Consider the following 13,145-nt stretch of genomic DNA (forward strand, 5'->3'; position numbering starts at 1 on the left):
ACACACACACACACTCGCACACACACACACACATTGGCAGCCATATACATGTCCAGATGCCAATGCCAACACACATTGAAACACGCATAGCTTGCAAGCGCAGAGATCTTTTTTCTATGTGTGTGTTTTTTTTATTATTTAGCGATAAGAATTAATAAGAATTTAGCTTGTTGCTCTGCTCTGGCCGCATTGCTTGCTCTAGGGTAATTTTATTAACTGGAAATCGCACTTGCGCGTAAATTTTACTTAAGGAAACTGTTGCCATATTTAGCGTTTAACCGGATCTCTCGCTCTCGCTTGGCCACATGCAATAAGTTATGAAAATTGCAACAACTGCTAGCCGGCGAGCCAACTAACGCGGCAACGTTGATGAATTCCACAAATGTTGCCAGTGCGGCGGCTGCAGTGCGGCAGATTCCTTGAAAAACAAAGCGGTGTGGCGTATTTATTTATACATACAGGTATGCTTAGGTATATATCGTGCGGCTAATAAATACGACGCGCATTGCAAGTTGCTCTTAATGAAATTAACTTCCAGGAATTACCTACATGGCGGCTCGGCGGCTCTGCCTGCGCCCGCTGCCGCTCGGGCTTAACAATGGCGCAGCAGCTGCCACGGCAGTTTATGCATTTGGCCATGGAAATTAAATGGAAGCCTGCAAAAAGTTTCACGCGATGACGCTGACACACACACACACACACACACACACATGTACAGCCGAGAGCACAGCTCAGCACACTTTAATGCCTCTGCCTTTGGACTATAATAGAGACGTAGACGCTGCATGCTGCACCCACCAGCGAGGCAGTCAGACGCAGCAGCTCAAGTGTGACATTCATGGAAAAACAGAGTTGAATATGATTTTATGGCCCTTGTCGTTTGCTTCAAAAAAGAAAAAGCGAAAAAAAATGTCAACCGGCTGGACCAACGCCTTTGTCTGCATCACGTACCATGCAAAATGCAGCTTCCAATGCTAGAATAGAGCGAACGGCTTCCTTGTTGGGCCAATTAAAGTTGTGGTTGCCTGTTGTCGTCGCGCTGGTTGCTGCTGCTGCGGCTGCTGCTGCTGTTACTGATGCTGTTGCTGCCGCAAAATCATTTGTAATACAACATTTGGAATAATTCACGCGCAAATTGCTCTTTGCCTTTGCCTGCGAAAAAATATTGCAACATTCCACAGCAAATTTTACGATTATGCGTTTCGACAGCACACAAGCAAAAGCTTGGAGCATGGAGCACTGGCGACAAATGCCAGCGCAAACTGTTGCCACAGTTGTTGCAGCAACGAACGAACGCGAGCGCGCACATCAAATCAAAATCAAATTGTTGCTGCCATTGCCCCCAAGCTGCGTGCTTCATGCGCCACGCTCTCAACGTTCGCGTCGCTGCTCCAAATCGATAAATCAGCCAGCTAATTGTTCAACTTGCCACCGCGGCCTGCCTGCCGCCACTGCCTACCCCGCACGCCTGCCACTTGTAATGTAATGTGAGAACTGTGCCCCCAAACTCGGCCAGCAGTAGCCGCAAGTCGCCTAAATGTGGCCAAAATGTTATGTTGCAAATAAATCTAATGCCATTAAATGTACGTACTTTACTGCCACTGCCACTGCCGCCGCCGCCATGCAACGTTGCCGCTGACTATCTTCATAAAGCGTAGCGATTTTTATTTTCCATTGAGCTTCCGGGTTCACTTCGCTCCAGGCATTAAGCCTGTCTATGCATTCAAATAAGACAAAAGCTTTGTAGGCTTATTTATTAATATTAAACTTAATTTATTTTTGAAACCAATATTTTTTTATTTCCTTTTAAATTTAACAGTGAAAAGTGAAAGCTTTCGCCGCTGCTCAAATTCCATTGGGGAAACTTGATTTTTAATAACGAAATTCAATTGACGCTGAAACTATAACAAATTAATAAATTTAAAAGGTTATTGCAACATTTTTGAAATATATTTTTAAAAAGTGGTTGTGTTGAATACTATAAATAATGAAGTGTGTTTTCTGCAGCATATTAAAACTTAATTTATTTCTAACAAAGCGCGCATAAATCTTGGAAATACGTGTATATTTAAATGAGTTATAAGTAAGAATAATTAATCGCATTGTCTGCGCACGCGAAAAGGTCAGAGCCTAACTAGACAGCCACAAACAAGCGAAGCTAAGCATTTTAATTCCATAAATAATGACAAACTGTCTGCAAACAGACAGTTTTCCAAACAGTTTTGGCTGCCCACTTGTTAAGGCATTGGCTGAAATTTTTATTATCTATTTTGTGCGTGTGTGTGTGTGTGAGACAAACATGCAAACTGTGCTGACTACTCGTTGTCAACTTGTGGACCACAGCGACCAATCAGTGTCAGCTGGAAGTGTCTCTTTTAGTGGGTCCGCGTGATGAGCTAATCAAGCGACAGCGCCGCTGGCTGCGCTGCTATGCTCTGCTCTGACCCGGCCTCTTAGAGCGCCCCAAAAAGCACTTTGTGCGTCTATTTTAATAACATTATTTATGTGCTTGTATTTGTGTGTTTTCGTTTTATTTCTTGTTGTTGAACGGAATTAGAAATGAAGCAAAGATGCTGAGAGAGAGAGACGAAGGGCGTGCGACGGGTCAGCTAGTTTCGATTTTGTATATTTAATGTAATTTGAAAATTTTTGGTGTTTTAGGTGTCAATCGCATTAGACGGAAATCAGTTTTGTTTTATTGTACAAATTTATCGCATCGTCTGTTATTGGCTTTTGTTTTACTTCCAAGCGTTGTTGTTTTGCTTCAGTATAATGTGCTTGTTTATGGTTTTGCCTCTCAATAAATGTTGCTCTTGTGTATTCGAATGTGTGTATATGTCTGTGTGTGTATTGATTTTATGTTAAATTAAACATTTTAAGCGACGCTTTTAAATTGCCTACGAGATAATTTGTGTTTGTCTAGTTATGTCTCTTTAGCTGTCTGTGCGTGTGTGCGTATGTGTGTGTGTAAGTGAATCAGTGTGTGTGTGGTCTGGTTGTGTGTTTATTGTGACTGTAAATTATAAACCCATTTAAATTAAAGCGATAAGTTCGTTGCCTAAGTCTTTTGTTTATCTATGCGTCGTGGCTATAAAATGAGTCTGCTGGCTGCAAATCAAAAATGCTATTTATAATTAATTTCGTTGCTCAGCAACGATTCTTGCAATTAGCAACAGCAACAAGCCAGCAACAGTTGCCGCGCAGCAAGCAACAAATTGCAGATGCTGGCCACATGCAAATGAAATCAAGTCAGGCCTATAATCGGATTTGCTGCTACTCGTATATTAACTTGTCACAATTTCTATGTGTTGAGCATAAACACAATTTGTGCTTAAGCCTCTCTATCGCTCTCTCTCTCTCTTTCTGTCTATCGCGCTTTCTCGCTCGCGCTTGTCGCTATCAATTTGACATTTTGTTGCTGTTTTGTCACTTGTGCCACTGTAAATAGCAGAGCCGTGGCCACCAGTTGAGTGGCTTTTGATGTGGCTGCTGGACGATTGAATTTCCTAAACCACAAACGCTGATCGCTGCGCGCTGCTCGCTGCTCGCTGCTTGGCAATCAATCAGCAATCAGTTTACAATTGAAATGAGGCGCACATGGCGCATGAGTAATTTGGCCCCGTTTGGCTTGTGGTTGCCGCAATTAGAGACACCGATGACGTTCAGGAAATACATGCGCCGCCGCAACATAAATAAACTTAAGATTAATAACCATAAAGCTTAAAGCTTGCGCGCTTAAACAAATTGCAGCTACTTTGGCATTATTTATGACAAAATTGCTCAGCAAGCCATGCCAATCGATTGAATCGATTGACCCACTGTGCAGCTGCATGCAGTGCAATTATCTAGATTGCATATGACGGCTATATGCACATGCACCCACGAGTGCATAACGCTCGCGATTCGCTCATTACAATTTAAAATAAAAGAAAAAACCGAAAAAAATAAAAGGCTTGCGGCGTTTGTCGGTCGGGTGGGTGTGGTCGGGGCAACGGCGTAAATTAGGCGCGAAAATATGCAGCAAAGTGAGACAAACAAGCAAAAAGTGTTAAAATAAAATTACAAAAAGCGCAAAACTTTATATTTGAGTATAAGAAAAAAACTTGCCGCTGGTCAGCTAATGGTGTTAAAATTTTGTGGCAGCGATTGCATCTATGGCTATACAAATTGCAGCGGCTGCACAAAATCGACAACAGTCGCGCGCACTTGAGCAACATGGCAGTAGCAGCAGCAGCAGCAACATGAACACAACAACAGCAACAGCTGCTCAATCGTTTGGCTCGTTTTGTCAACAGTGGTTGTTGAGCTGGAGGTAGAGCGCGCGCATGCTTAGCCGCGTTTTCCCAGGGGACACTTAACGCGGCTGCTTAACGTCTAAATCTGTCGTCAAGACGCGCTCAAAAGGCTAAAATGTTTACGTTAACCAGCGACGCAGATGGACCTGCAGTTGCTGTTGCCAAAGGTGTTGTTGCTGTTGTTGATGTTGCTGTTGTGCCAAGTGGTCGTTGTTGCAGCTTCAGCTTGAACAATTTGTATGCAACTTTATTTTTCGTTGTCGTCGCAGCAGCGGCAGTAACAGCAGCAATCACAACACAGCAACAACAAGAACAACAACAACAACAACAACAACAACAACAACAACAACAACAACAGCAAGCTGGCCAGAGCTTGAGATTTCCTTTTACCACAGCCTTTTGCAGTTTATTTGCTTGGCCTGTTGCCTTGTCTTCTGAGCGCTCTTGCGCCAGTCTGAAGTGCGTTGAACGCTGAACGAGTTAAAGTCAAAAGCTGTAGCTAAAATTTATGAACCGTCCCAGTTCGACCATGGCCATGGACAAATAAGAAGCACCAACCAACAAGCCCAACCAGCGTCTGCGTGTAAACATTCTCCAACTACAACAGCAACAACTACAACAACAGCAAGTGAGGGGACTGATGCCCCCTTTGTCGCCTAAATGTTGCCACGGAATTTATATGCAACATAATCAGCATAAATGCCGCCATGCGCCATCAAAATGTTGCGACTGCCACGTCGCCACGTTGCCTGCGCTGCAAGCGCTTGGGTGGGTGCCATTGCCATTGCCATTGGCGTGTATGTTCCATCTACCCTACGCATTGCATTCACCTCTTTCTCTCTCTCTCTCTCTTTCTCTCTTACTGCCGCGCGTACTGCATTTGTTAGCTTGGGCTAATTTAAGCAATTTGCAAATTGAGAAATTGCACATAATTTACAATTTAGCCAAGTTATTCGAAATACTCGTAAGTGTTAAGTGCTCGCCATAAAATGTTGCACTAATGATGAAAACTGAATTTGCCATAGCATATCGAACTGCAAACACAAAATGTCAAGTCACATTTTGTACTTTGATTTTAATCAGTAGAATTAAGACTGGGACTAGCCCAAGGCAGCAGTTCGTAATGCATAAAATCGTAAATTGCCTTAGGCTTGTATGCAATGTACAGTGAACACTCGCACATTGACAATGTTTGTTTCCCAAGTTTGTTTAATCTTTTGTTCATAACTTCGCTTAATATTTTTTTTAATCAAATAAGTTTAAACTCATTTTAATTATACTTTGAACGCCAACATAAAAACGTATACAACATTTGCATCGGATATAGCTACGCAAAATTTGAGATTAAACAAAAAGTAACTCTTCAGTATTGATTTTATTGCCATAACTTAGAGTAAAGAATTTTTTCACTGATCAAATACAACAGTTAATGTTTATTTAGAATCTCATGAGTAATTTAAGCCAAAAAACTCTTCAGTGCGATTTTTTTTGGCTGAGATATAGCTTTTCAAAGTTAGAAAGTGATAGGAAATGAAGACGGCATCATTTTTGGCGCAACATTCAAATTTTTTTACAAAGTTAACATTCCAAGTTTGAATGCAGTTTTATTCTTAAATTGTTATTCCTTTTAATTGTGCCTTTCACGCCAACGATGCAATTTGCTGAATTACGGCTTATTCAAGTGTGATATTTTCACGAAAATTTGTCTTGTTTGTTTACTTTGTTCATAACTTCGCCAAATAATTTTTAAATCATACTACCTTATACTCCTTTTAATTGTGCTTTCCACGCCAACAAAATTACGTTTAAGGCATATGGATCGGAATTTTTTTTAGCTGAGTTAAGCTATCAAAGCCTGAAATTAAAACAAAAAGTACTCTTCAGCATGGGTTTTCTTGCCATAAGTATTTCAAAAACAATTTATTATTAATCGAACACAACAGCAATATGTTTATTAGTATCTATGAGTAAATGAAAGCTAAAAACATTCTGTGCGATTTTTTTCGGCTGAGATATAGCTTCTCAAAGTTAGAAAGTGATAGGAAAGAAGACGGCATCAATTTTGGCAAAAAATTTACAGGGGTTACATCACTTTTTTGCCAAAAAATCAAAAAATGCAGTTTTATTCTTATGAATCTCACGAGTCTAACAAGGAATGAAACTCCGCAATCGGATGCAATTTCGCTGAATTACGGCTTATCAAAAGATTGAAACTTTCACAGAAATTTGGCATGTTTGCTTACTGTTTTGTTCATAGCTTCGTAAAGAATATTTAAATCATACTTTTGTACACCTATTTCATTTGTGTTATCCAATTCCTACAATTAATGGTATAAATCAGTTCAATCGGATGTTTTTCGCTGGCTAAGAGCCTATCAAAGTTTGAAGAACGCAAGCTTTTATAATTGATGTAACAACATTTTGTTAGTGAGGTAACTCTTTTTATTTCATTAATTGAGAGCGGCGTTTCTCTAATATTATTCGTAATGTAATAATCTGCATCTACATCTTTATTCTTATCAAAAAAACATTTTACAATTATTATATTTTATTTACAGCCCAATGTGCTTGCGCTGCATGAAAACAACATCATGGGCAATAGCTGCGGCGCCTCTTCAGCTTCTTTCCACTAATGGATGTGCTTACTGCAACGGACTACACCGCTTCACTGTCAACAGTTTGTAGTCCACATCCTTGAGAGCGGAAGCCATCTGGACTAATCATCAGTTAGATCCTGAAGCAACTTTAACTTTAGTTATCTGTATTTATTGATTACTAATATGAGTAGTACACAGTATTTTAAGCAACAAACAATTGTTCAACTACTATTTAATATTTTGTTATTGTTACATACATATTATTTGTTATTAATTTCATACAAAATTTGAAGCTCTCTTGTTTGTCAGTCGATATATTACTTTACGTTATTTTTGTACACAATACAATTAATATTACTTTTGTATAATTAAGCATTTTGTTTACTGCCAAATAATTACTATTATTTATATTGTATTCTATATACATTTATTTATTTCAATAAAATACTAAACAAAAACAACATAAATATGTGTTATTATTTGTAGACAGAAAAAGGACTCCTTAGGAAGGTTTGTTCTCAATAGCGTTTGTTGATTGCGTATGCGCTCCATCTTTCGCTTTTCTTAGCATGCACGCTCTTTATAGATCTTAACTGACAGGAGGTGTCTGGATAAATACAACAACAATAACAAACATTACTTACCTTACTTACCTGTTGCATCCATCACACTTACCTTCGCCAAAGCCGCAAGTTTTACCCAGTTCAAATTGAATTTTTACATTCAAAATGAATTTAGTTCTTTTCTTAATTCCATTTAAATAATCTTATATATTTATGTGTTGTACATAAAAGAAACAAACGAATTATTGTACAGCAACACTAAAAAAACGTTTTATTGTTAACGTGCATCACAACCTTTGGTATTTGATGTACAAACAAACAACCTTTGGTAGTTGATGTACAAACAAGCAACCATTGGTTGCTGATGTACAACAAGCAACAATTGACTGTTGATGTACAAACAAGCAACCAAAGGTTGTTGATGTACAAACAAGCAACCATTGGCTGCTGATGTTCAAAACAAGCAACCAAAGGTTGCTGATGTACAAAGCTGGCTGCATTGGTTATTTAGCCATAACTTTCTTAAAAATCATCCGATTCTTTAATGTTTTACTGGGTTTGCTTATTGAGCTAAAAAAAAGTTGCAATCATTACTTTTGGATTTTGCAAAATTATTCGACTTTTTGGCCATTTTTGTGCATCAGAATTTTGCCAAAAAATTGAAAAATCTTAGATTTTCCAAAATTTGAATGCAGTTTTTGTTCTTCCAATAAACGAGTCTAACAAAGCCTAAAACTCTGAAATTGGACGCCGTTTCAATGAATTATAGCTTGTCAAAGTTGTATTTCACAAAAATTTGTCTCGTTTTTTTACTATTTTGTTCATAACTTCGCCAAATAATTTTTATATCATACATATTTATGCTTATTTTAATTGTGCTTATCACGCCAACATAAAGACGTATAAAACATTTGGATAGGATTTTTTTTAGTGCCGCGCGCCATCCAAAGTTGAAAAAAATAAAAATCTGTCTGCAAGCATTGTTTAACTGCTAAAAAGTCTAAATAATTTTTTATTCAACACAACAGAATATGTTTATTAAGAATCTCAGAAGTAAATTAGCCGAAAAACACTTCAGTTCGAATTTTTTTTGGGCCTTGAGATTTAGCATATCAAAGTTAAAAGTGAAAATGAAATGAAGACGGCCTGATTTGCAAAATTTACAGGGGTTACATCACGTTTTTGGCCAAAATATCGAAAATCGTAGACTTTAACTACTAAAAAATGTTATTCTTATGCATCTCACGAGTGCTAACAATGCATGAAACTCCGCAATCGGATGCTATCGGCTGATTACGGCTATCAAAGTGCGATCCATTTCACAAAAATGTTTGTTTACTATTTTGCTAATAACTTTGCCAATTCATTTTTAAAGCTAAAATCGTGAGCACTATTTCATTAAAGAAAGAGCTAAGCTCAAGCTGTTTATATTTTGGCCGAGGCAGGCGTAATCTAAGCATATGCAAAACTTTTCCTGCCAACATGATATCTGAGATTATTTGAATTCGCAGTGTTAATAGCATTGAATCTTTGATCTTGTGAGTGACAGTCGCTGTGGGCATTTGGAAATTTGATAGCGTTTGCTGGTAAAAGTGGCGGTGGCACAAAAGTGGAAAACAAAAGGTTACATGAAAGCTCAGTGGCTTGGTTTAGCGCTTCAGTGGCAGTGCGCACTTTCTTTCTGTTGCATATGCATGTCGCTTAAAGCGTAATTCAAATAGTTGCAGTCGCAATTTGATGACAAGCTGGCAGGCAACCGGGTCGCGCCACGCAGCGTTGCGGCCAGGCCAAGCGGCTACAAGACGCATTCACAAATCGCTGACTTGCGGTTTTGGCCGCTGGGCTAAGGTGAAAGGCAGACAAGCGGCGGCCAAATGAGACAGCAACGAGTTAATTAAGTTTGCAGTGAAAATGGTCTTAAGTTACGCTCGCACACACACAAAAGTTGCTTGGGCAAAAATAAATAACATAAAACAGATTTCAAAGTCAGTTACGAAGTCAAGAACTGACAAACTGAGCCGCAATTGTGCCAACTTCTGTGACAGTTGCCCAAAACAAATTGCTGCCATTTAATGCGTATCCAAAAAAAAAAAAAGAAGAACAACAACAACAACATAAACGAAACCCAAACACAGCCGAACAATGCAAGGCAGTTGAAGCTTGAAGCTTGGCTTGTGGCTGCCTCTTTGTCTTTCTTTCGCTCTGCGCTGGGCTTTGACAAATTCCTTAAAGTTGTTACCATATAAATTTCTGCATTTTTCGTTTGCTTTTATTTGCGCGTTCTCTGGCCCAAGCTGGAACTGAAACTGAGTCATGTTTTGCTCTGCTCCGCTCTGCGCTTTGCTTGCATTTTTTTTATTGATCGGTTGGTAGCAACATCATCATCATCATCAACTGCGGCTGCTGCTGCTGCTTCCAGCTGCCGCATCGAGTCCACTGACAACTGGTTGCTTGGACTTTTGGCTGTCTGCTCAGCACTGGTAATTAGGCGCATTACATGTGCTTGAGCGCATCAGCAATTTTGATTTCGACTTGAACTCCAAACTCCAACGCCAGCCGCAGCTTCAGACTCTGACGCTGACTCTGACTCTTTGCCGCTGTTGCTTTTATGTAAATGAGTCTCAGGCGTATGTTGTCTGCCTTTTGCTTTTTCGTTGCTGCTGCTGCTGCTTTATTAAGACAAATGACAGTCACGCCCAGCTCTAAGCGCAAAGTAAACACTTGCCAAATGACCATAATTACGAGTACCAAGTCCCTACAGTTGAAATTTATTAATGTGCGCATTGCAAACATTTGTAGCTAAAGTCAAAAGTATGCGAGCGGCTGAAGCTTCAACACAACACACTTGAGCTTAGAATAAATTATTAATAATCCGCGTTAATAACGCACAATTAATTTTTAACGCTGATTTGTGCGCGTTTTTATGCTTGCGACAAAATCACAAAATATAAAGCAGCAAATCGCACCCAATAACATTTTCGATATACACTTTGGCCAAAACAAATACAACAGGCATAAAATTAAGTACAATATTTTATTTTTACCATAAAGTTTCAACTTTTATAATAACAAATGCATAAAAAGTTAGTTACACAAATGTAAATCTAGTTTGCTTACTTAAATAATTTCTAACATTTTTTGTTTTATTTTTAACAACTTTAATTTCAAGCAACTCTTAGGCTACCCTTTTTGCCAATTTATGAAATGACAAAGTGTATAAAAGAACAAACCTGTATATCAATTTAGCGCATTTAAAGCGCTCGCCAAGAGATCAGCACAAGCCGCAGCAGTTGCAGTCGCCGCCAGAGTTTAGAGCCCAGAGTCTGGTGACAGCAGCAGCAACTTGGTTAAAAGTCCAACGGCACTGGCTCTTAATGTATTCGCATCCAATGGAATTGCAGCGCCAACACGTCGTATGTCATTTAAGTTGAGTCGTCGCAGTCCGCAGCGCTTCGCAGCGAGTCCGGCGACGAAATGAGAGACAACAACAAATTGAGAAATATGCAAAGAGCATTTTTGCCTTTATTTCTGCAATTTACATTTTTGCAGTTGAAGTTGAAGTTGAAATTGGTGCTGAGTGTCAAGTGCAGTCTTATCGTACTTATTTATGCATAAGCGCAGCGCAGCTAAAAAATAAATAAAAAGAAAACTAAGAAGTTATTTTTTGGTAAGTGCATTAAAACAAAAGACTTAAGACACGAACGAGTTTTATTTTCGGCAGGCGAAGTCAGCAAACAGCTTTTCATGTGTAGGGCATGGGTGCAGTCGACGTAATGCAAAAGTAGCACACACACACACACATACACACATATGTGTGTGTGAGTTGGTGAGCCACGCTGGCGATGCATCAACCAGGCACGCTTATCAGTAACCTACACTTAAAGTTAATGCATGCCCGGCAGGACCAACCAAGAGTTGCGCAGGCGCAGTCAGCAGCAGCGTCGAGTTGCTGTTGTTGTTGTTGTTATCAATGCGACTGCAGCCTTTTAGCAACGCCGACGCAGCAGCAGAGGCTGCTGCTTCTTCAGGTCTTTGCCGTCAAAAAGCAAGCAAAACAAAATCGAAAATGAATGCGACTGCAGATAAGCGGCAAGCGCATTTTGAAATGACACACCGACAGTTGACACAGAGAGCGAAAGAGCGAGCGAGCGAGCGAGAGTGAACGAACGAACGAACGAACGAAATTCGTGTCAGCGCCTTGATTTGTGTTCGTTGATCCTTGAGGTCAGCAACATAAACGGAATTCCATTGGCTTGCAGCAAAACTTGAATGCAAATCGATGCAGCAATAAAACTATTAAGCCATTAGTAAGCCAAACACGAGTACAATGCCAAAAACAAACACGTGCAGCAGCCAGCAGCAGCCAGCAGCAGTTGCAAGTCACAGGCAGGGCAAGCAACATCTACAACAGCAACAAGCAATTAATGCAAATGTGCAGCGAGCGAGCAGCCGGCAGCCAAATCGAGCAAGAGCCAGGACAGTCAGAGAGGCAACAGCAACAGCAAGAGCAAGAGCAACACATCGAGATCGCAGGCAGACACAGATATATACATACCAATGGCAATAGCAGCAGCAGTTAAAGAGTCTGCAAAATGTTGTTCGGCACTGGCAGCTGCCTAGCAGCAACAGCAACAGCAGCAACATTGTCTGCACAGAGAGCCGTAGCCACAACAGTCCTGACAATACATGGCGAGGTGCAAACTAATTGAAATCATTACACTAGTAAAAATGTTAATTCAATTAAAATGCGCGCAACAGAGCAGGCAGGCAACATCCCAGGCAGCCAAACAGGCCTGACCCACAAGTGGCTGCAACTACAGCATATATAGACTAACAGAGATATCATCAGCAGCAGCAGCAGCAGCAGCGGCGCGCAACATCAGCAACATGTTGTTAGGTCAGGCAACATGAGCAACTCTAGGCTGTGCAGCAACAGCAACTTGTGCGCAATTCGCATGCAAATGTTTGTGGCATGTCTGTGTGTGTGTTGCTGTTGCTGCTGCTGCTGCCAAGGGCGCCAATATTGCATTCGCATTGCATTTCCGGTTCAACAAGTAGCAGCCATAATAAATGCTTGGCCTGCGCTCAAGTTGGTAAATGCTGTGTGCTGCCAATAAAAGGCTATAAGTTAATTTCACACACGAACAACAACTGTTGCTGCTGCTGCTTTCTATTGCCTTCGAGTTTATGGCGTTTGCCATAAATGAAATCGAGTCCATAAGCAGGCAGGCAACTCGCTGTTTTGAGGTGTGAAAATGTTTGACCATCTATGGGGCACACAACTTAACACATTTCAATATTATTAGAAAGAGAGAGAGAGAGAAATGCATTTGCATTTTTATGTTGTTTGCCGCCGCCAAACAAAATGAAAACAACAAAACGACATGTCAACAGCAATTGAGCAACGGAAGCTGCTGCTGCTGCTGCGACTGTTGCTGTTGCTGCTGCTCCGTTGGCTTATCCATAAGCGCAGGAAGCTAATGACTGCGCCTGCGCACAAAATCCATCAAGAATCACATCGTAAATGGAGCCATTAACGATAAAACAAATTCTACATACATATAAGTCGCTCAGTCGCTCAGGCACTTCAAAGATGAGCATACATATGCCCAGGCGGCCAGGCCATAAAATGACATATAAAAAAACACTTAAAATATTTTCAATGAGCGATTTTAATGGCCTTGCAGTCG

Source organism: Drosophila busckii, chromosome 2R (assembly GCF_011750605.1).
Source record: "Drosophila busckii strain San Diego stock center, stock number 13000-0081.31 chromosome 2R, ASM1175060v1, whole genome shotgun sequence".
NCBI classification, from domain to species: Eukaryota; Metazoa; Arthropoda; class Insecta; order Diptera; family Drosophilidae; genus Drosophila; species Drosophila busckii.